This window comes from Protopterus annectens, chromosome 4.part0 (assembly GCF_019279795.1).
Source record: "Protopterus annectens isolate FY-2018-M chromosome 4.part0, PAN1.0, whole genome shotgun sequence".
Taxonomy (NCBI): domain Eukaryota; kingdom Metazoa; phylum Chordata; order Ceratodontiformes; family Protopteridae; genus Protopterus; species Protopterus annectens.
In genome coordinates, this window is record NC_056733.1 from 714,434,288 (window position 1) to 714,455,297 (window position 21,010).

Genomic DNA, 21,010 nt, shown 5'->3' on the forward strand with positions numbered 1-21,010 from the left:
CACTCAACTCATGTCTAACATGGTGCTAGTAGTGGCCATCTGCACCTGGATCAGTGAACTGCACATCCATTGACTGATGCCAAGGGAGATATTTAAGCCAGACAATGGCATGGAAGCTCCATGCCTCTCTATTGTGTACACCTCTATGCTAGTGCAGTCCTCTGGTGGTGACACCTGTGTAACTTGGGTGGGCTGACATGGACAGGACATCCAGAGTGAAACACAAATGATGCAGAATATTTATATTGCCCCTCCGCTATCATTTCATATGTGGGTGATGTGGGCATATCATCCACTGTTCAGTTTGACTGTACTATGTGTTTGTGCCATGTTCTTCAACCACCCGTGACCTGTTTATATCAAGTTTGTTCCAGCCTCTTGTGTTGGCTTCTCTGCCTCTGAACCATGAATGCATGTACATAACTTAACTGTGGTAATGCTGGATCGGATTTGTGACTGCCACCACCATGTGACTACTATATGTGAGTCATATAGATAGCCTATGATCCATTCATACCTTGCAGTACAGGTTATCACTATTGTAGCCTCAGTCTCCCTGGATGATCGATATGCATATGTTTTAGTAAACTATTCCCAGCTGCAAGTCAGTGACCTAAAGTAATAACCTGACGTATCGCCCACAGACACTCAGGCACCATATCTCTTGACTTCTTTGTTCAAGAATTCTAGTCAAAGTGAAAAATAACTAAGGAAAAGGGACAAAATCAGGGTCAGTTTTTGAAATATTGCTCTTACACTCACGGAAAGTAGCTGGAATAATACAAAGTCTGAAACTCAAATGTCTGTCAATATTTACTGATTGCAGTCTTCAATGGTTTGCCAAAAATCACAAATTTTATGAAGAACAGATCAAAAATATGAAAAACATTCTGGACATTCTGCAAAATTCTAAACAGTTGAGAGATATGTTGGACAGTCATCTGTAGTCCAACTCATACATCCCAACCACAGATAGGTGTGAAAGTTCGGTCTCCTCCCACAGTGAGAGGAATTGCTTCACCACTGTGAGATGCCTCTGTGCTGGATATCACCCTAAGCAGTCAGTCTGTCTCAGGCAATTTTCTGTGCAATTGTCTGACAAGCAATTACATATTGGTGAGTGGAGATGCACCTGTATTAATGTCCTATTATAGTCCATTGAGGCATTGATCTCTTGCACTGGTCCTTGCCACACCTGGTCCCAAAAGGCCTTGTTTGTTTTGCCCTTCTCAAGGATGTACATGCCATATAGGGCCTGTAGTAGCACATCAATCTCAGGGTCAGTGAACTTTTACCGCCATTGCTACTCCTTCATGCCCATTACAAGATATGTAAATCTTTGGGTTACATATGAGTATAGTATATGAGTATATCTGCATGACTGCTGCCCATCAGGTCAGTACCAACAGGCCAGTCTCTGCTGGATATTCCTGTACATGTCATGCAAGCTGTGTGCATATGGTATGCTATTTACAGTCATATTTAGATAGGTTCATAGGTGGTTAATAGGCTAATGGCCCTCGAGCCCTTGCAAGCCTAGCCAAGTTATACCCACGTTAGCCTTACCAGCTTAGCCATGTTATACCTGAGTTATGCTACTTGAGGTTGGTTAGAGAGGCATTATTCACAGAGTCAATTTATGATCAGCACTGACTGCCCCTGTCCATGAGGGACATGGGTGTCACCTGTGGGGTGAATTTGCAGTCTCCCATCCAATTGTCCAGGTTGCACTTGAATAGGGTCAGTGAGAAGCTCTGCTTTATGTGAATTGGAAGTCTATTCCAGAGTGGCAGTCTCTGTGAACTATATCTGTCTCTCTGGCATGTTCTGTTACTGTCTCAGGCTAGGTTAAGATCCGTGGAGTGAGTGACTCTTGTGGATGTCCAACATTTCCATTAAGGTGGGGTTGGATAATGCCCTGTAGGCTAGACAGAAGTTGCCTCTCAACAGCCTATAAGATACAGACTACAGTGACAGGGCTTTTCAGTCTATCCATGTAAGTCAAGGTTTGGAGGCTTAGACTTTTCCTGGTGAGAAACCTCTATGGTCTCCAGCTGCTGCATGTTTGATGAGGTACATGCCAAAACAAACATTGTACTCTATTACTGGTCTAATGAGGGTCAAGTACAATGGAATTATAACATCCTTAGATCTGGATGCGATACCCTTACTTATGAGATGGACAATGCAGAAGGCTTTTCTTACCACTCTGGAAACATGATGATCGAAGTTTAGACAGCTATCAACCTGAATTCCCAAATCTCAAACCACTGGGTTTGAGCTCAGGGGGTGCTGTCAGTACTGTAATTAGCAGGGCATTCCTTTTTGCCAAAGGGGATAATAATGCACTTTATTGCATTTGGTTTTAGTAAATGGCTTTGGCACCAACTGTTTGTCTGTGTTAGCCCCTTCTGAAATATGTTAACATCACTGGTGAACTCAATGACTGTGGCCAATTTGCAATCATCAATTAACTTGGTAAGCCACAGACCATCTACTTTAGCCTGGACTTCCAAGAAGTAGATTCCAAACAGAGGAGGGCCCAGCACAGATTCTTGTGGTATGCCACTTGTGACTGGCCTATTGGTATAGGTGGAGTCCCTGATTTTGATGCTGTGTGTTCTGTCAGTGAACCAGTTGGTTATCCATCTAGTGATGTAAGGGTTAATCTCTATTTTTAATTTCTCCAAATCTTTTGGGTTTCTAATACCATGTTGGTAATGGACCCCATTCCTAAGTCAAAGTACAATTAAAGTTCATGAAATTAGTATTGTTTCACTCTTTGATGTCAGCCAAAGTGCTCTTCACAGCACCCACAATGTGCACAGTAATGACTTATTCTGCAATTCGTATGGACTTGCATGCATTGGTAGCATATTTAAATAGGGTTGTAGACTCTTTTTTATAAGACCCGTTGCTCCTACTACTATTGGAACTGTCTGTGTATCTTTCTTCCACATTGCTCTCATTTCTGCTTGCAAATCCTGATATTTTATGACTTTGTTCTCTCTCTGTACACAGGACACTGTAGTCACTGGGTGTGGCAATTTCAATAATCAATGCTACTTTTGTCTTCTTTTCCTGGACCACTATATCTGGTTTTCTAGTGACTATCTTTTGAGCTGCTGGTAATGGATGAGCCCATGTGATGTGGACTTTATAATTTTCTGTGATGCTTTGTGGCTCATAATTACAGTATTTTTCAGCCACTTCAGTACCATAATGTTTGCACAATCCTCAGTGCAACAATTTCATTGTTATGCCTTTCAGTATACAGTCCTTCTGCCATTAGTATGTCGCAACCAGCAAAGAGGTGTGCAACTGTTTTCAATTCTGTTTTACAAAACCTATATTTGTCTGTTTCTCCGACATGTTCAATGGACTTTGTAAACCAACGTGTACATAGCCCACTATCTTGGGCCACCGATATTAACCTTTCATCTCTTGGTTTAAATTCACCTCTCCTTAAGCATTCCTGCATTCACTCCTGATCAAAATGAGGTTATTCCAGACGTTTGCTATACTTGCAACTATATTTATGCTTTATCCACATTTCTTGCCTTCTCATTAGGTCCATCATCTTGTATTCTTTCTTTTGTTTTTGACACATTCATTTGCTGCCTGATTTTTTATCTATTTGTGGTTTGATTTTTATTCCTGCTTGATGCCGATATGCTTCTACTAGCCTAAGCAGGGAAGTCATCTTAGATTTATTCTCCTTATGTTTCAAAACTTTCACTGTGTTTGGGTCTTGTGAGGTCAGCAGATATGTGTGGAGTCCCACAATTGCAGATCTATACATGTAATCATTTTCAAGGAGACTCATCCCTACTTCAGAACAGGGAATATATAATCTTGGTATGCACTGATTTTTATAAATCATTTGGTGAGCATGAAGCATCCTTCTAATTTTCCTATATAATCTATCCAGCATGTTTAGGGGGCAGTCAATCACTCCACAACTGTAAGTTAGGACAGGAAGAGCAAACTGGTTTATAGCTTTGATTTTGTTCTTAGATGTCAAAGCTGTTTTCATGATTAATTATCAAAGCTGTTTTCAGGATTAATTTAAGGCTTCTGAAGTACTCCTTACTAAATTTTATTTGCACTTGTTTATGTTTTATTGTTGATCCTTCATAATTTCCCAAATATTTATACATTCCCTCATGCTCAATTTTTTTATATCACATTCTTGTCCCAAACTGATGTTTTCTTGATGCGGCAGTTTTCCTGCTTTAGAGGTTGCTTTTGCACATTTATCAAGACCAAATGACATTCTTATATCATCTGAAAAAGTTTTGATTTTTATCCATGGAATAATAAGTTGTCCTTTATTATGGCTTAATTGCAAAGTGGTATGCCACTGCTTCATGGTCACTGTAATCGATCAGTGTAGGGTGTATCTTATACATTTTTAAGCACTCCATGATGAATGTGGGATACTATCAAATGCTTTTTTGTAGTCAATCCAGGCCGTACTTAAATTCTGCTTTTTACAGTTGTCCACTATGACTTTATTTAACAACAAATGATCCTTTGTTCCGTATGACTTTCTTTTATTGCCCTTTTGTTCTGTTGCCATAACTGAGTTTTCTTCTAAATGACTATAAACTCTGTCGGCATCAATTCCAGTGTATAGTTTATATGTCGTCAAAAGGCAAGTTATTGGTCTATAATTTTTTACAGTAGTTTTCAGATTCAGCCTTAAGTAGGAGCATTGCTTTTCCTGTTGTTAGCCAGGTTGATGTCTGTTAGAAAAATATGTATTAATGTGTGTATGCTTAATACCAATTAATAACCAAGTGATTTAATACACTTTTCATTCTATTTTTCATGCACTGTGTTATATATAAATTGAGTTTCATATGAGACTGAAAAAGATGCTTTTTGAAAACTGCAGTATGCTTTCTGAAACTTGCAAGATGCCCTCTGACCTAGTAATTGCTAGCACAGCAATATTCATGTTTATGCCTTTTGGAAATGTACTTGAGAAGCAGGTGTTTATCTGCTAGGTCAGGAACGAATGAATGAACAATACTACAATCTGTTAATGTAATGCTTTTAAACAATCAGCTCTGTTCGAAGCATGAGAACATGTGCAGCTGCAGTAGCTTAGAGATAAAGTAGACAAAGGATTATTAGAGAAATGAACTGTTAGCATTGTGTTTGAATTAGCCATAGTACCTTGAATGGTAACATAACATGTATCTAACTGGTAGTGACCAAGGCCATGTTGTTTTCCTCAGGAAGTTTCACATAAAAATTGATAAATCAGCAGAAATTCATGGGAATGATGGTCAACAGATGATGATGAAAAAGGTGGTAATCTGTTATGTCAGCTTGGTAGGCCATGTCTAGTTAGAGAATGTATAAAAATGAAAGTATTTCCTGTTTCTAGTTAGACAAACTCTGTAATAGCACGTTTTTGTCTCCTTGCTGCAAGATTAAAGTGCCTTAACCTGAACCTACCGTGTTTTGATCATTTTTAAAGTATATTTTTCCTTTGACAATGTCTCTTCGGGGTGCTCATATAAATAATTCTAACTCATGGCTAAATCTTCCTGCAAAGATGTTAATACTTTTAACCAGAAGTTAGGTACTGCATGTGGGCCTGGGGTTTTCCAGTTAGAGGTTTTTCTTAACTTTGTTTCAATCTCTCTGATTGTTAATTCATCCCATTTCAGGGTTCATATTACCTGATTGAAGGTTTAGGTTACTGAATACCTAAACGTCGATCTGGTAATAGTGAAAGCAAAAAAAACCACGAACGGCCAACTTAATGCAGGGAAAGAATTCCCTTGACCGTTATGCGGATTAATTTGGCTTTCACCTTTGCATAAATATTGCACAATATCAAAATTCTCCATCTTTCCCATGTCCATATTTCTTTTTTATGCTTTTCAAAATATCGAGGTTTTGTTGTTTACATTTTTGTACTTATTTAGATGCTACTTTTTCCAAACAGATCAAAGTTTCTTGATCTATATACTGTTTTTCAAAAATCTGTTGTATTAATGACCCAAACTTTTTATTTGAAGCTTCTGACAGTTTTTCTAGCAGAATTATTTTTCTTTCCTCTAAATTATGTCTTAATCTTTTTGTATATCTTGTGTCAGGATATTCTGGGCTTTTTACATAATAGTAACAATAATTAATTTCTTCCTTATCCTCAATGGTCCACTCTATCATCTTTATGGCTCTTCTTTGGCCAATCAATTTTTGTGATTTCTGTGGACTGCTACTTCCTTCTACCACAGGGGGTCCATCTTCCCCCTGTGCCTGGTTTTGCCCCATTGTAGGAATGTTTCTGTATTTTGAGGATTCTACACTGTCATTTTTTCCATTTCTGGCACCAGTGCACCTACCAGGACTGGGCACTTTTTTACCCTGGGTCTTGTACACCCAGCTATCTTTTTTAGTTGTTGATCTACTTCTGCCCATGATATATGCATATAAATAAGTCTATAGATCAATGTCGTCTTGGTGAGATTTTGGGAATATCAGGGTGCACCTGGTAATGGTACTCACCAAGATTTGAAGATTAATTCAATTTCAGCACTTCTGCTCTCCTTTAATTGCTGACTTTTCATCTCTCCATTCAGACCCCCAGTGATGGCAAACCTTGTGTGCCAGGAGCTTTTGACACAACAAACCCAAGTTAATTCAGTGCATTTCATGTGAGCAATGAATGCAAAAGCAGTATCTTTGGTAACTTGGGTGTTGGTGATCACTGACATGTCACCCAAAACGTCGTGGGGTGTATCATCTTTGACAAGTGTGTCACAGGTTCGCCATCACTGCAGTCCCTACTGGGAGAGTTTATCAATGATACTTGAGTGGGTTGTTGTGTCAAAAGCCTTGGCTAGGTCAAGATAGGAAGCAGTATTCACTGATTAATCTTCATCCAGGGCTTTAGTGATATTCTCAAAGAGATCTACCAGGTTTAACAAACATGATCTACACTTAATGAAGCCAGACTGGGTTGGGTTAAAAGTTTGAAGGTTGCCTATGTCCTTGTTGACACTGGACATGATGATTCTTTCAATGGTCTTCCAAATGAGGATGCTTAGATTTATGGATCGGTAGTTACCAGGGTCGGTTGATGGGTCCTCTTTATATAAGGGGGTTACTATTGCTGTTTTCCACTCTGCTGGAACAAAGCCAGTTCTTAGGCTATGGTTAAATGGAGTGCCAAGTGGTTCCACTAGGTCTTGTTTTAGATTGCTAAGTAAGCTGTCTAGGATGTTGACTGGTCCCACTGAGGCCATGTTTTTGGCACTGGAGAGTGCAGATATGACCTGCTCTCTAGAGATACTAATCAAAGGACTAGTGTCAGGAATACTTTGGCTGGTGGGGAAAGGGGTGAAGTTTGTGCCAAATCTGTCAGCTAGCAGGTTGGCAATTTCCTCAGGTACAGGATGAGTAGTACCATCCACTAATAGTTTGGCACATAGCTGGGCATTCTCTTTTAGATTTCTGATGTAGCTAAAGAATGCCTTATAGTTATCCTTAGCCAGGGATGCTATTTTATAATTAGCTTTAGAGGGCTTTACAAGATATCTGATTTGATTGTTCAAGCTGTGAGGGAATTCTTCCTCTACTCAGTCAGTTCCTCTTGTTCTTAGGCATCAGTTTCTTTCTCATTATATAGCCTATTTATAACTCAGATCCACCAGGGTGGATTGTCTTTTTCGGGAGGACCTGTTTTTGATTTGGTCAGGTACAGCTGAGTCTATGCAGTTGTTTAGGTGCTTATACAGAGCATTTGTGTACACTTCTGCATAGCATTCATTACTGACTGTGTTTGCAGGGGGTTTGAAACTTTTTATACCATCTCTTAGTAAGCTATAGTTAGCTTTGGAACATTTTTTTAGTTTAATTACTCTTGTGAGGATGTCAGGTCTGATAGTTACTTTGAATGAGACCGATTTATGGTCCAACCTTACCAGGGAAGGCACTACACAGGGAGGGGTAGAATGACCCCCCCCCCCCATGTTGGTGAGTAATAAAGCTAAGACATTTGAGTCCATTGTTTGGATGCAGACTGTTAGGGCATTTGTATTGACAAAGTCCAGGAACCTCTGGGCAATCATGTTTGCACTCGTGTATGTCTCCCATTTGATGGAAGAGTAGTTGAAGTCTCCCATGACTAAAGTGTTTGGCTGTATGGTTAGTGACTCCAGTAAGTCAAGGTAGGTGGTATGCTATAGCTAACAATGATGTGGTAGGGTGTTTTGCCTATAGTTAGTTGGACCTGTAGAAGCTTGAGAGAGAGTTAAACTGTTTAATCAGTCTTGAGGTGTACTTAGCTTTAATGAAGATGATACACCTCCACCTTTGGTTCTTTCATGCTCATTTTGTGGTCTGAATGTGTGGAAGGTATTGTAGCCCCGCAGGCTTGCAGTGCTCTCTGCGGCCTTGAACCATGTCTCTGTGACTGCACAGACATCAGCATCTTCCAGACTGAGGAGTACTTCCAGGGAGTGCAGTTTCTTGTTTAGGCCTCTAGCATTAAGCAGCATAACCTTGAGTTTATCTTGAGTGGATTTTGTTACGTTGGGAATTTTGTTGCCTTGACATTGCCTAAAAAGGCACTATGGAGGAGCAAGAGCCTTTGCCAGTATTTAAAAGCCTAGAAGAGAGAGGTGAAGACCATCTTTGGCAAAGCAGCATGGTCTATCGACCATGACCTTCTAGGCTGACAGGTACTGCATCCCCCTGGATTTACAGCAGAAGCTAAGCCAATTGTTTTAGTCTATCATTTTTAGTCTACATTGAAGGTAGAATGCTGCTTAGGGCAAGGGTCATACCTGCATGGGACACAATCTGAGAGCTCGTTCATGTCTCTGTTCATATAGTCCAGAGAGGTACATCTCAAGTTATTCACCTCAACATGGACTATGACAGAGTCATAATGGTACTTGTTGAGTGATTTGAGTGCATGTATGATTTGATGGATCTTGGCACATAAAAGGCAGATGACAGTGACCTTCTCCTTGTTCACCTGGTGAGGGTGACATCTGTGTGTCTCACTATTGAGTCACCTATGACCAAGACAGTTGGTTTTGAGGTGTTTTGCCCTAGTGGCTTATTTGTTGAGAAACTTGTGTGTGTGTTGTTATGTGCAATGGTTTCTATGCACATAAGTGTGTGCAAGTGGTTTGCATTTGGGAGGGCTCTGATCTTTTGGTAGGCGTCTAGTGAGTACCTCCATATATGTGGATTTATGTGTCGTGACCCTATCTTGTGTGAGAGGTAAAGTGTGTGTGCTGTTGTGCTGAGAGCCTGATTTATGCCCTGTTTGTTGTTATGTGAGATGACTGATTCCAATTTCATAGTGTAATTACATCTTTCACATAGTGTATTTGTTTGTTTTAGGAGTAAGTGGTTGTCAGTATACATGAGGCAATTACTGCATTGCCTCAGGATGCCCGTGTCAGTCAGGCTGGCTAAAGAAATGGTGGGAAACTGACCATCCATTATATGAGGTTTATACAGTAAGTACTATTAAGGAGTGGCCAAGTTAGACCAGTTTATGCTCTAGGATTAACAAAGGGTTTTATTTTCTTGAAGATTATGACTGAGAAACTGTGGCAACACTGCTCAGTGCACAACTGATTTGCCTGCTGTGCAGCAGGGAAGTTTGGGAGGGTTCCACTGACAGACGTTTAGGGAAAAATTGTGTTTCAAGGTGTTTGCATCTATACAGGGCACTGTTAACCCCTGTTATGCAGCAATGCACAAACAATAGCCTTAAATACAGGTGAAAGTAAACACTTTTAAGCTAATCTACCAATAGGAAACCACCCAATGAACCTTCCTTCAGCAATCCTCAACTCAGACAAGGCTGGATCTACACTGTTCTGCCACAAGGGTGTAGGGGAGCCCATCTTAATGTAAGATGGCTGGTTTAGCACTCAGTTGTAACAAGAGAAGCCTAGATTCAGCAGATATTAATCTAGACCATGCTATCTAGGGTAAAGTACAGTTGAAAAACAAGTGCAGAAAATAATGCAGTTACAACAGCAGAGGTGCCGGAAGCTGTTGAAGACTGGAGGGGGGCGAAGGGTAAGAGGGGCACTTGGTGATCTGAAAAGGGCAATTTTTTAAAACTATTTACTACCACAACATTGGTTCACTTGGAGGACATTTTAAGCTTAGCCAATTTCTCTTTTGGTGCTTGAATTAACATTTCCTGATTGGCCTTACATATCCCATGGCTGTTAATTGTATATTAGCCCTAGTGAGAATATCTGTGGTCATACCACAGATAATTTGAGTGGACCAATGTAAAGTATGAAGAATTTAGGAACTGCCTCTATTCATTAGTGGCATGAGGGGTAATCTTGGAGTACATTTACTATTACCCTTCCTTAGATCCAAGTTGCATCTGAATATGGACAGGGACGAGCTTTGTTTTACTTGAATGGATAGTCTGTTCTGGAACAGTAGTAGCCTCTGTGACATATATCCATCTCTCCACAACATTCAGTTTAGATAAATAAACTGAGCATTTCTGATGCTATTTGACTTGCTGATGTTCAGTAGGTCCATCTGTATGAGGTCAGAGGATGCCTTGTATGCCAGACATGTCATCTCTAAGCACTCTGTAGGATACTGAATATAGTGATAAATCTTTGAGGTGGTCCATGCAAGACCGATTGTTTAGGACTTGTATCCTTTTAGTAAGGTATCTCTGTGGGTATTCCAATTGTTGCATGGGTCTGAACAGACACATGCCAAAGTGGGCATTATACAAAATGATTGACCTAACAAGGGCTTTGTAAAGGAGGACAATAACATCTCTAGATCTAGTCACAATCAATTTGTTTATAAACTGTGCAATATAGAAAGACTTTCTTATGACTCTGGGCACATATTGGTCAAAAGTTAGGTCACTGTACACACAAGTTCCCAAATGACAAACGACTGGGTCAGTTCTCAGAGGGCATTGTCAATTTGGCATTTCTCTGGAGTAGATGACTTCCCAAAGGCTTTGATAATGTATTTCTTGGAGTTTTGTTTCAATTCATGATTCTGGCACCAGTTATTGTTTGGGACAAACCTTCCTGCATGGTGGCTAAGTCATTTGGGGATTCAATAACTGCTCATAGCTTGCAGTCATCTCAAAATTAGTCTGCCAAAGCCCTTTGGTATTTCCTTTTACTTTTGAGATGTATATGCCAAACAGAAAAAAGTCTCAGCACCGAACCCTGGGTGACTCCACTGGTGACTGGTCTCTTCCCCTATTTTGATCTCCTGCATCCTGTGAGCAAGAATACATGTATGCATTCTTTGATTCACCTTCCTGATTGTATTAACCTGATTGCATTAAATTATATTCCTTGTATAATACAGCACCACTTGTTAGAATGTGTTTTAAATTTGTAGTTTGGAACAGTCTTCTAGTAAGGAATGAAACAAAATGTATGAACTAATAATGACAAAACTACCCATTTCAGAAAATGTCAGTCATAAAAGGCCACTCAAACTTTTGTCATTACAATCCACCAATATCAGCAAATATGCAAAATATCTGCAGAAGTTAGTCATCTAAATAATTCCACATTAAAGGGATCTCTAACTAATGAAGAAGTCACTGTTAAGAAACGACTTTATATTTCATTGTTTCATCTTCAAATAAAGTACCTGTTGCCCTTGAAGAATAAATTGCCTATGCTACATTAAAAAAAATGATCAGCTAGTAATTTTGCAATGGGGAAAGGATGGCAAACTGATAACAGAAACATAGTTACTAGGTAACTCCTCCAAAGGAAGACATTCATGGGACTGCAGCATCCACTCCCTTTAAAGTACAACACAGTACAAGCGATTCATCTGCATACTGCGGGATTAGAACCCACAGCTTTTGGCAGGGAACACAAGCATGCTACCTGTTGTGCTACTAACAATGCAAACAGCTTAGTATAAGTAGCACTAAACTTCTCTTCCACTGAAGCTCACATCTCCTTGTAAAATCCACTTGACACTCAATGAAATCTCTCAACTTGGCATCACAAGAAATATGGAAAAAGAAAAAATTTATTTGGCGGGGAGCAAAGACCCAAAACCAGGGGCACATTTTAAATATTGCTTGTATAATCTTAGAAAGGTGCTAAAATAAAGTGTTATGTGTTACCATGTATTTCCTAAAAGATAGGAAGACTGAAACTTAAAGGGCTATCATTCTTTAGTAAATTCAGTTCTCACTGATTTGCAAGAAAAATACAAATTTTAAGAGGAACAAACCAAACGTATGAGCCAAATATTCTGTGAAAATCTGGACAGTTGAGAGCTATGGTCTCAACTCCCTGAATCACAAGTGGTGGTACGGGTGGAGAATTCAGGCTGTTGTTTAAGCGTGAGTAGCACTAACCACCAGGTATACCTAACTGGGGCTTTTTACACACAGACACACACACACACACACACACACACACACACACACACACACACACACACACACACACACACACACACACACATACACACACACACACACACACACACACACACACACACACACACACACACACACACACACACACACACACACACACACACACACACGCTCCTGTAACAGTGAACAATAAGAAAACAAGAACAGCTAGTTTAGTTAGTTTAACTTCTGTGCGCGAATCCATGTTAGAGTGAAAACTCCACTTCATTCATTTTTCTTAACATACAAGTGCTCTTTAGTACACCTATCCTCTATTATTGTGTTCTCCATCTCTGTCAAACCCATGTCCCCTGTATACAATCCAACCATCATTCACCAATTATCTACACATTATCAGGCTGTGTCTCACCATTTTTGGCCCATCTTATGTGTCACTATCTACCCATCAATGGCTGCCTCCATTACACATTTGTTTTTTTCTGCCTCTAGTTCTTTTCCTACACCCACACTCCTAGCCACACTATCCACTAGCTACCTCCTCCCCTACACAGTTTAGTAAAATGTGGCAAGGGAATCTGTACCCCAAAAGTGCACCCATCTTCCCCACACATCTGTCTTCCCTTCTTGTTGTCATTCTGTTTCTGTGTTTGTTATGCCTCAATTTTACTTGTAAAATCACTCCATTTCCTTCCCATTGATATGATAAAATACCTCAACATGTTGAATGGGCTGCTGTTTAAGGCCATTTTGCAGCTATGGACACTTTGATGCATATGTGAAAATGACACTTACCTGACTCTTTTCCTTGGGTCATTTGACTAGACAGTGCGGTCGTTCCAGTAGCTCAATTAATGTCATTATTGCAGATACACAGTTTTAATAAGCTGCCCTAGTGCCAATATGAAAGTGCTAGATCAGAACTCATACCCAGCAGACTTTGGGTCACATTATTGTAAATTCTCTGTGCTATTTACCACTGAGATGGGGCATTATGCTTCTTTCTGAATGACCCCATAGTTTTGTTTTTTAAAAGGAAACCAACAGGCAGTATTATATCAATGCAAAACTTGTTGTTTCTACTGCGTAATCTTTTAACATGTCTGTGGGTATGTGTGCCGTACATAAATAAGCATGTGGATACATCTTGCAGTAGGCTGACATCCTGTTCTATATTATTTTTCCTGTTTTGCACAGACTTAGCGGTGGGATACTGTTTGGTTCACCTTGAACAAGAAATGCATAAAGTGTGTAATGAAGAATGATTGAAGAAGTTGTTTTTTCTGTATTTATGTTCAGACAGTATTTATAACTTTTTATGCCAGAAGAAGAGCAACTTAAAGTCCACACCATTACATTAAGTACATTTCTTTTTTTGTTGTTGTTGTTGTTTACATCTGGCCTGGAATTGTTGCATTTTGCTTTTTTCCTCTTTCAGGTGGCACAGTGGTGAAGCAGTTGACATTTGGTTTGCTGATTTGGCTCCAAGCTGAGGCTCCTGCTATATGAAGACTCACATCTGCCCTCTGCAGCCTTGATATTTTGCTGAGTGCTCTGTTTTCTTCTCATATTTCTTTAGGTGAATTGGTTATCCTGCAAATTGTCTATAAGTGTGTGTATGTGAGTGTGTGTGTGTGTGTGTGTGTGTGTGTGTGTGTGTGTGTGTGTGTGTGTGTGTGTGTGTGTATGTTATGGCAAGATTAATAACTAGGGAAAGAGATAGATGTTTCTGTGACTTGTTTAGTATCACTGCTGAGGAAAGGGTATTCATTAACTTAATGTCTAGAGTTAGTGTTAGGGGCAGGGTCAGGGACACCCTTCCCGATGTGTGATAACTTCAACCTGACCCTAGCTTCAAACCTACACATTAGGGTATTAAACACCCTTTCCCTAACAGTTCCACTATCTGGACAAATAATGGGCCCAATTCCAAAAGACTTCTTCTCACTGTAAGAGACTTACTCTGGTTGTATATCTGCCTTAATTCCAAAACACTTATTCATAGTATAAGTGACTTATTTCTGTGTAAGGCCTATCTATAAACAGGCTTACACCACGAGCCAGATTCCAAAAGAATTCCTCTCAGAGTAAGTCACTTACTCTGGTGTATACACCTGAGTAAGTGACTTAGTCTGAGAGCAAGTCTTTTGGAATTTGGACCAATGTCTACAAGTTAGCTCTCTTTTTCTTTTTGGTTTAACTAATTGGAAAAGGAACTGATTCACATTTTTTATCCAGTTACTTATTTCTAGAAATAGTAGTTTGATGAAAGGTAAATTTGTGAAATATTTTAAACAAATAGTGTTTCATTGCAATTATTCTTTTTTTTAAATAAACTCATCAAAATCATGCCAAACAATATTGAAAATTCTGAACTTGCTCACAGATAGCAGGTCTAAGTAATTACAAACTCCAGACATGAAAAATGCGATTTTGATTGCTGGCCTTTTTAGTAAAAAAAGATGCATGCGCGTGTGTGTGTATATAAGCATCCGTTTGTGGGCAGTGCATCTCATATATGCTGCTCACAGATTACTTGAAGCGATAATCCCCCTGTCAGCATAGTACACCATCCTGCAAGCATTGTATAGGTCTGCTCAGATCACTTTCCTAGGTATAACTGGGAGAAAATGCAGAGAACATTAATCCCAGACGTTTTAGAAAAAACTGAAAGCGTCAGTACTTAAGTCACACAGTCACATGACATAGAGGCCATGTCATTTTTTTATGCAACACAGTAAGCAAATGGACTGCATGTAGAGTAATAGCAGGACAGTCCCTATCACTATATTCAGGTTAAGGTCATTTTTACACTTATTCAGTCTAAACAGTTCATTAGTGTTGTAAGCAATCTGAGTACACTTGTTGATATCATTTGACAATCGTGTCTCCACAGTCATTAGAAAAGACTTTTATTTGGTCCATCTAATTTACAAAGCCATCTCTACTAGATCCAAAGAAGTCTTAATTCTTCTTTACTTATCTTTTCAGACCCTTTATTGAATATAATATACCCTTTTTCATATATTTATCTAAACTTGTCACATAACTTAAGAGACATCAGAGATTCATAACTAAACAGATCAGTGGCCTCAAAAATCTTAGTTATCAGGCTAGACTGGCAAACCATTCTCTGTACTCAGTCTATTGCAGACTCCTCCATGGAGACCTAAGTCTATCCTTTCATGCTATGAAAGATGCAGCCCTATATGATCTCCTATTCCGTTGCAGAACTAATGGTACATCATATAGTAAAAGTAACTAAACCTTTTTCAGCAGATAAATAAGGCATCTTAGTGAGAAAGATCCATATCTCAAAGTATCCCTCACCTCTGAAATCTCCACATAATATATCTCACTGTAATGAAGTACTTTGAGAGATTGGTTAAAGACTACTTAACATCATCTTGCTGCAACAAGGACCCACTCCAATTTGCATATAAATCCAATTGCTGTAAGGCAGATGTCATCTCACTGATACTTCACTTATCCTCGGCACACCTACAGAAAAAAAATATTTCTGCGTGTTATTTATTGACTTCAGCTCCACCTTCAACACGGTCATCCCCCAACATCTCACTGAAAAACTGGTTCATCTGGGTGTTAGCACTCCTTTATGCAACTAGATTCTGGACTTTATTATTGACAGACGAAAAGGTATGCATAGGGAATAACATCTTGATGAGCATCACACTGAACACTGGAGTACCTCAAGGATGTGTCGTGAGTCCCCTGTTCACCATGCTAACACATGACTGCATCACTAGGTACAAGACAAAGCACATTATTAAGTTTGTGGATAATACTACAAAGGAGAGTCTCATCAGCAATGATGACAAAAAATCCTACAGAAAGGAGGTGAACCAACTAATTAGCTGGTGTAACAACAACCTGCCTCTCAATGTGAATAAAACAAAGAAGATAATAGTAGACTTCAGGAAGAGACGGGAGGCTCATTCTCCACTAACAGTCAAAGGAGAAATGGTGGAAAGGGTGAAGAGCACCAAGTTCCTAGGGGTGCATATCATGGAAGACTTGTCTTGGTCAATAAACACTAATCACATTGTCAAGAAGGTGTAACAGTGTCTACACTTTCTAAGAAGGTTGAGGAGAACAAAACTACCACCTTCAGTTATCACAACCTTCTACAGGGGTACCATCAAAAGCATCCTGACTTGTAATATCTCAGTGTGGTATAGAAACAGCACAGTTTCAGGTCACAAATCTCTCTAGAGGGTGGTGAAAGTGGAGGACAGAATTATCAGGTCCATGATCCCATCTATTCAGGACTTGCACTCTGCTCGGTGCCTTAAAAGACTGCTCTCATCCTGCCTATGGTCTGTTCTCATGTTTGTCTTCAGGCAGGAGATACCGTAGCTTGTGTTGCAAAACTACCAGAATTAACAGAAGCTGTTTTCCACAAGCCTTCAGACTTCTGAACTCCAGTAATAGCATACACTATGGTGGTCATCGAAGTCTGGAGTTACAGTGCTGAACTAATTCACAGACATGTGCATTAACTCTATGAAAGTACAATCATATACCTTATGTGCAATATTAATTATGTCAAGTTAACATTCTGTGCTATATGCCAAGTTAGCATATCATGCAATTTGAAATCTGTCTGATTCTGATCTGTGCAATATATTATCTGTACAATGTTTTGGGTACTGAAGAAGACATGTAAGTAAAATAATCTTGGTGCATGTCACTGTACTTGTTACTGCACTACACAAATATCTTATTGTTGTTATTGTTGGAGGGTATATATTAAATCAGCAAATGCTGATTTATCAACCCCATGTAAGCGAAAGCTTACAATCCTGAACACTCGGAACAGTGATTTTTTTCCCAAGGAAAAAAAATCGCTGTTTCTCCAAAAAAAATAAAATAAATAAAAACTTAAAAACATTACATAAAGTGGGGGGCTGTGACCTCCACACCCCACCTACTTAAATGTACCAACTCTGAGATCGCACTACAGTGAGGAAAATGACAAAGTAACAGAGGCGGCCAATCGCTTATATGCCATTTCTCTATTTTGCTGTTTCGAGCTTTCAAGTTCAATCAAGATGCATTCAAAGGATTGTGTCTTTGATTATATAATAGGAACCCTTGTTGGATTAGCATTAGCATATGTGTTATTGTTGTATTAATTCTAGTATCAGTATATGTTGTATGCACGTTGAGTTCGAATTAAGGCAATTTCGTTCAGTTACACTATTGAGCAGTCTAAATGACAATAACGTTCACTTTGACTTTGAAACAAACTTCCACTACAAGTCAAGCAGGATAGCATCCTTGCCACCTTCAAGGTAAACATAGACAACTGGATGGGCAGATTCAAACTCTTTCCTGGTTTGTCCTGTCTTGCCTTCCTTGAGGCTAGAGGGAACTCTTGAAGAGGGTTTTTTGGCTAGCCTGGAAATGATCTGCAGACTGATTTCCTAGTACTTACCTATGAACCTATGTGCATTAACATACTAGTGAGCAATAACAGCCTGTCCAAATATGAAGCAGGTTACATAATTACTTTTTTCATTAAAATATTTTTAAACTAATAGCAATTGTTATTTCAGCATCAAGCACAGTTGCATTACTTTGTGCTGCAGAAATAACTCAGGAGATGGCACTAAAGGATTAAAGTGAAGATGGCATCATCAAATGATACTACTAATACTACTAGTAATGATAATAGTAATAATAAGTATTTTTGTACAGATGTTTGGTATCTATGAGATATAATGTTACTTGGTAATGGCTGATTTAAATCTGGGCACAGGCTAATAATGAAACATGTTAGGACAGGGTTGCTCCTCTGAAGGTAAATATGGAATTTTGGTACTTGGCAAAGAATTTCTGGGAGCTAACATTGTGCAGACAATTTTTTTTAGATTGTAAAAATGGGTATTATTTTGAAATTGTTTAACTGCTGCACTAAGTTTGTGAATTTTTTCAGTATTCTTTTTAAAGGGGCTTTATCTCAGTGGTGCTAAATGGTGAACAGATTCAATAAATGAAAGCAATCTTTTAAGGCAGGTATTATGTATGGATAGTATCAATTTGCTCCTTGTCTACAGATGTTGTAAATGCGTCTGTTATGTCAATGTATGATGCAGTTTTCTTTTTTACTTTTTTGTGGACTTTGACTTTGAAAGGGGAAGGGAGGTATGCAGAGGTTTAACCACAATAACGTCAAAACAACCACAGCGAAGAAAACAAAATCTATAGCCAAGTACTTAGCTTTGCATTTGTAAACTTTCCCATTGAAATCATTCAGGAAGTTCTGTGGTACAGACAAGACCAATAAAACAAAGCCACATTTACATTTCAAGAAGTTATCAGTGTTTCAGTAATTCTTAAGAGCAGTATTAAAGGAGAAAAGAATGCAAACTTCATAAACCTCCGGCAGTTCACAACATTTGCACAATGTATTGGGAACCCATAATCACTTTTTTCACAGCTTGCTGGCCAGGTAAGATACTTTCTTATGTTAGATAGAATACGTTTTGTTGTACCTGTCTGTAAATAGAGTTTACTGTAAATAAAACAAATATTATGTTTGGATTCTCAAGCCTCCCAGTTTAAAAAAAACTGTACTTATTGTAAGCTGATTTCTGATTATTTATTTATTTAGTCAGTTATTTTCCTCAATTTACCAAGAAAGTCTACTGGCCAAAGCCCATTTTTAGTGGAAGTCCAGGGAGAACACAAGTACAGATTAACAATAACATTGAATACAATTAAACATAAGAGAAATTAAAACAATCCCAGATTAACATAGAAGTATTTCATGCGAAGATTAAAAAAAAATGAATGCAAGGTACATTTTATGTTTTATTGTATTTTCAGGTTGCAGTGCAGACCCTGTCCTGTATCAGCCTCGCTTGGTGACTGTGTCGCTGGATGAAACTGCTACCCTCAGCTGTACTATGACTAGGGGAAGCATTAATGACATAACCTGGTACCAGCAGAAACCCGGGAATGCTCTACAGTATATTTTGTATTACTAGAACAGTATTGAGAGGGGTGCCGGGGTCCCCAACCGGTTCACGGGATCCAAGGATACTTCAAGCAACAGTTTCTATTTAACCATTTCTGGAGCCCAGGCAGAAGATGATGCTAATTATTACTGTGCTGATGGGGATGACAGCTACAGCAGCAAATACACAGCAGTATAATCCTAAGGTGAAGTATAGCAAGAACCCTGTCAGTGCTCTGGATTTGTGTTGTTTAGACACTTGGTGCTCTCTGACGTAAGCTCACAAAGTTAAAAGAATTACACATTTGCATTTATGACATGGGTTATGTGGAAATTATGTTATTTAAAGCTCTATCAGTCTTCTCTCTTGGTCTAATACTTTTTCTCTTTTCTCATGTATTTTGATTTATAGTTTGCAAGCAAACTCAATGATAATCACAACTCCTTCTTATAATACCTGGATTTCAATGACACTAAAATAAACAAATAGGTAATCTAATTCATTTCTAGCAGTAGACAGATACAAGAAATGTTTCATTTAAAAAATCTCAGATATTTTTAAGAGGACACATAATGTTTAGTTCCTCAGTCAGGACTTCTTGCAGAGTCTGCCCTATTGAAGCAAATGTGTTATAGATCTAGTATATTTAAATGCCTATATGCCTATACTTTAAAAATGTTACAAGAACATGGTTTCATCAGACATTTAACAACACAGAACTGTGGTAAATTATTTATTGTTTTGTGCATGTATACATCTTTCACATAAAAGCATGAAGGTTTGAAGAATATTGCATAGAGAGTGATTACTATAGCTGTTAAAAGTTACTCCAATACTGAAAAAAAAAACAACATGAGCAAATTTATTTTATCAATGTGAAGGACGTGATTTATAGGTCACAATTTTTGTCACTAAAGCTGGTATCTCATTCTATGTGCTTACACTATAATATTATTCTGCATGCAAAGTGTTTGCCACAGCACAAAATAAGACAGCAAAGTGTTGAATTATTGGCTTGCCCATGTTTGTTGAACTGGGCAGCAGAATTGTTTAATATAAATGGAAACTGGCAAAGCATGTCAGAAACTTAAACCTACATTCAGCAAAGTGACATTCTCAACAGAAATGAGGGCTACTCGAAAATGTAAGTGACTCTTATTTTAATTACTTCAGCACAAAATGTGCATAGAATAATGAAGAGATGTGAAATGGAAACAATTTCCACAGCATAAAAGACAATCACTGCTTCCTCAATTCATTGATTATGAAAGCTTAAAAATAAAAGGAAATAAAACCCTCGTCCCATCCATCCTTTAAAACCATGCTGAAAAACTTCTAGCCAAAAGCTGATTCTGTTCTTCCTCAACACCAGGATAAACGATCCTGGGGATTTAAAAAACTCCGTGTAGGCTTAGCGCAAAGCCTACACAGAGTTTACATGTTAGCGTGATGAGCAGCAGTGATAACTGCATATGCATGCCGTACATCATGCTCACATGAATGCAAGGGAGGTTTCATGGCCAGCAACAGTGTTACTGACCAGGAAACTGTGTAAAGTAGCACAGACACCTGCAGACATGTAAACCTGTTTATCTACAGGGAAACTAGGTCTGCAGGATTGTGTAGAAAG

The 21,010-nt window shown here is 38.8% G+C and overlaps 1 pseudogene; it reads left to right on the forward strand.

Moving 5' to 3' along the window:
• Positions 1–18,807: 18,807 nt before the first annotated feature.
• LOC122800137 lies at positions 18,808–20,091 on the forward strand (annotated as a pseudogene).
• Positions 20,092–21,010: the final 919 nt, after the last annotated feature.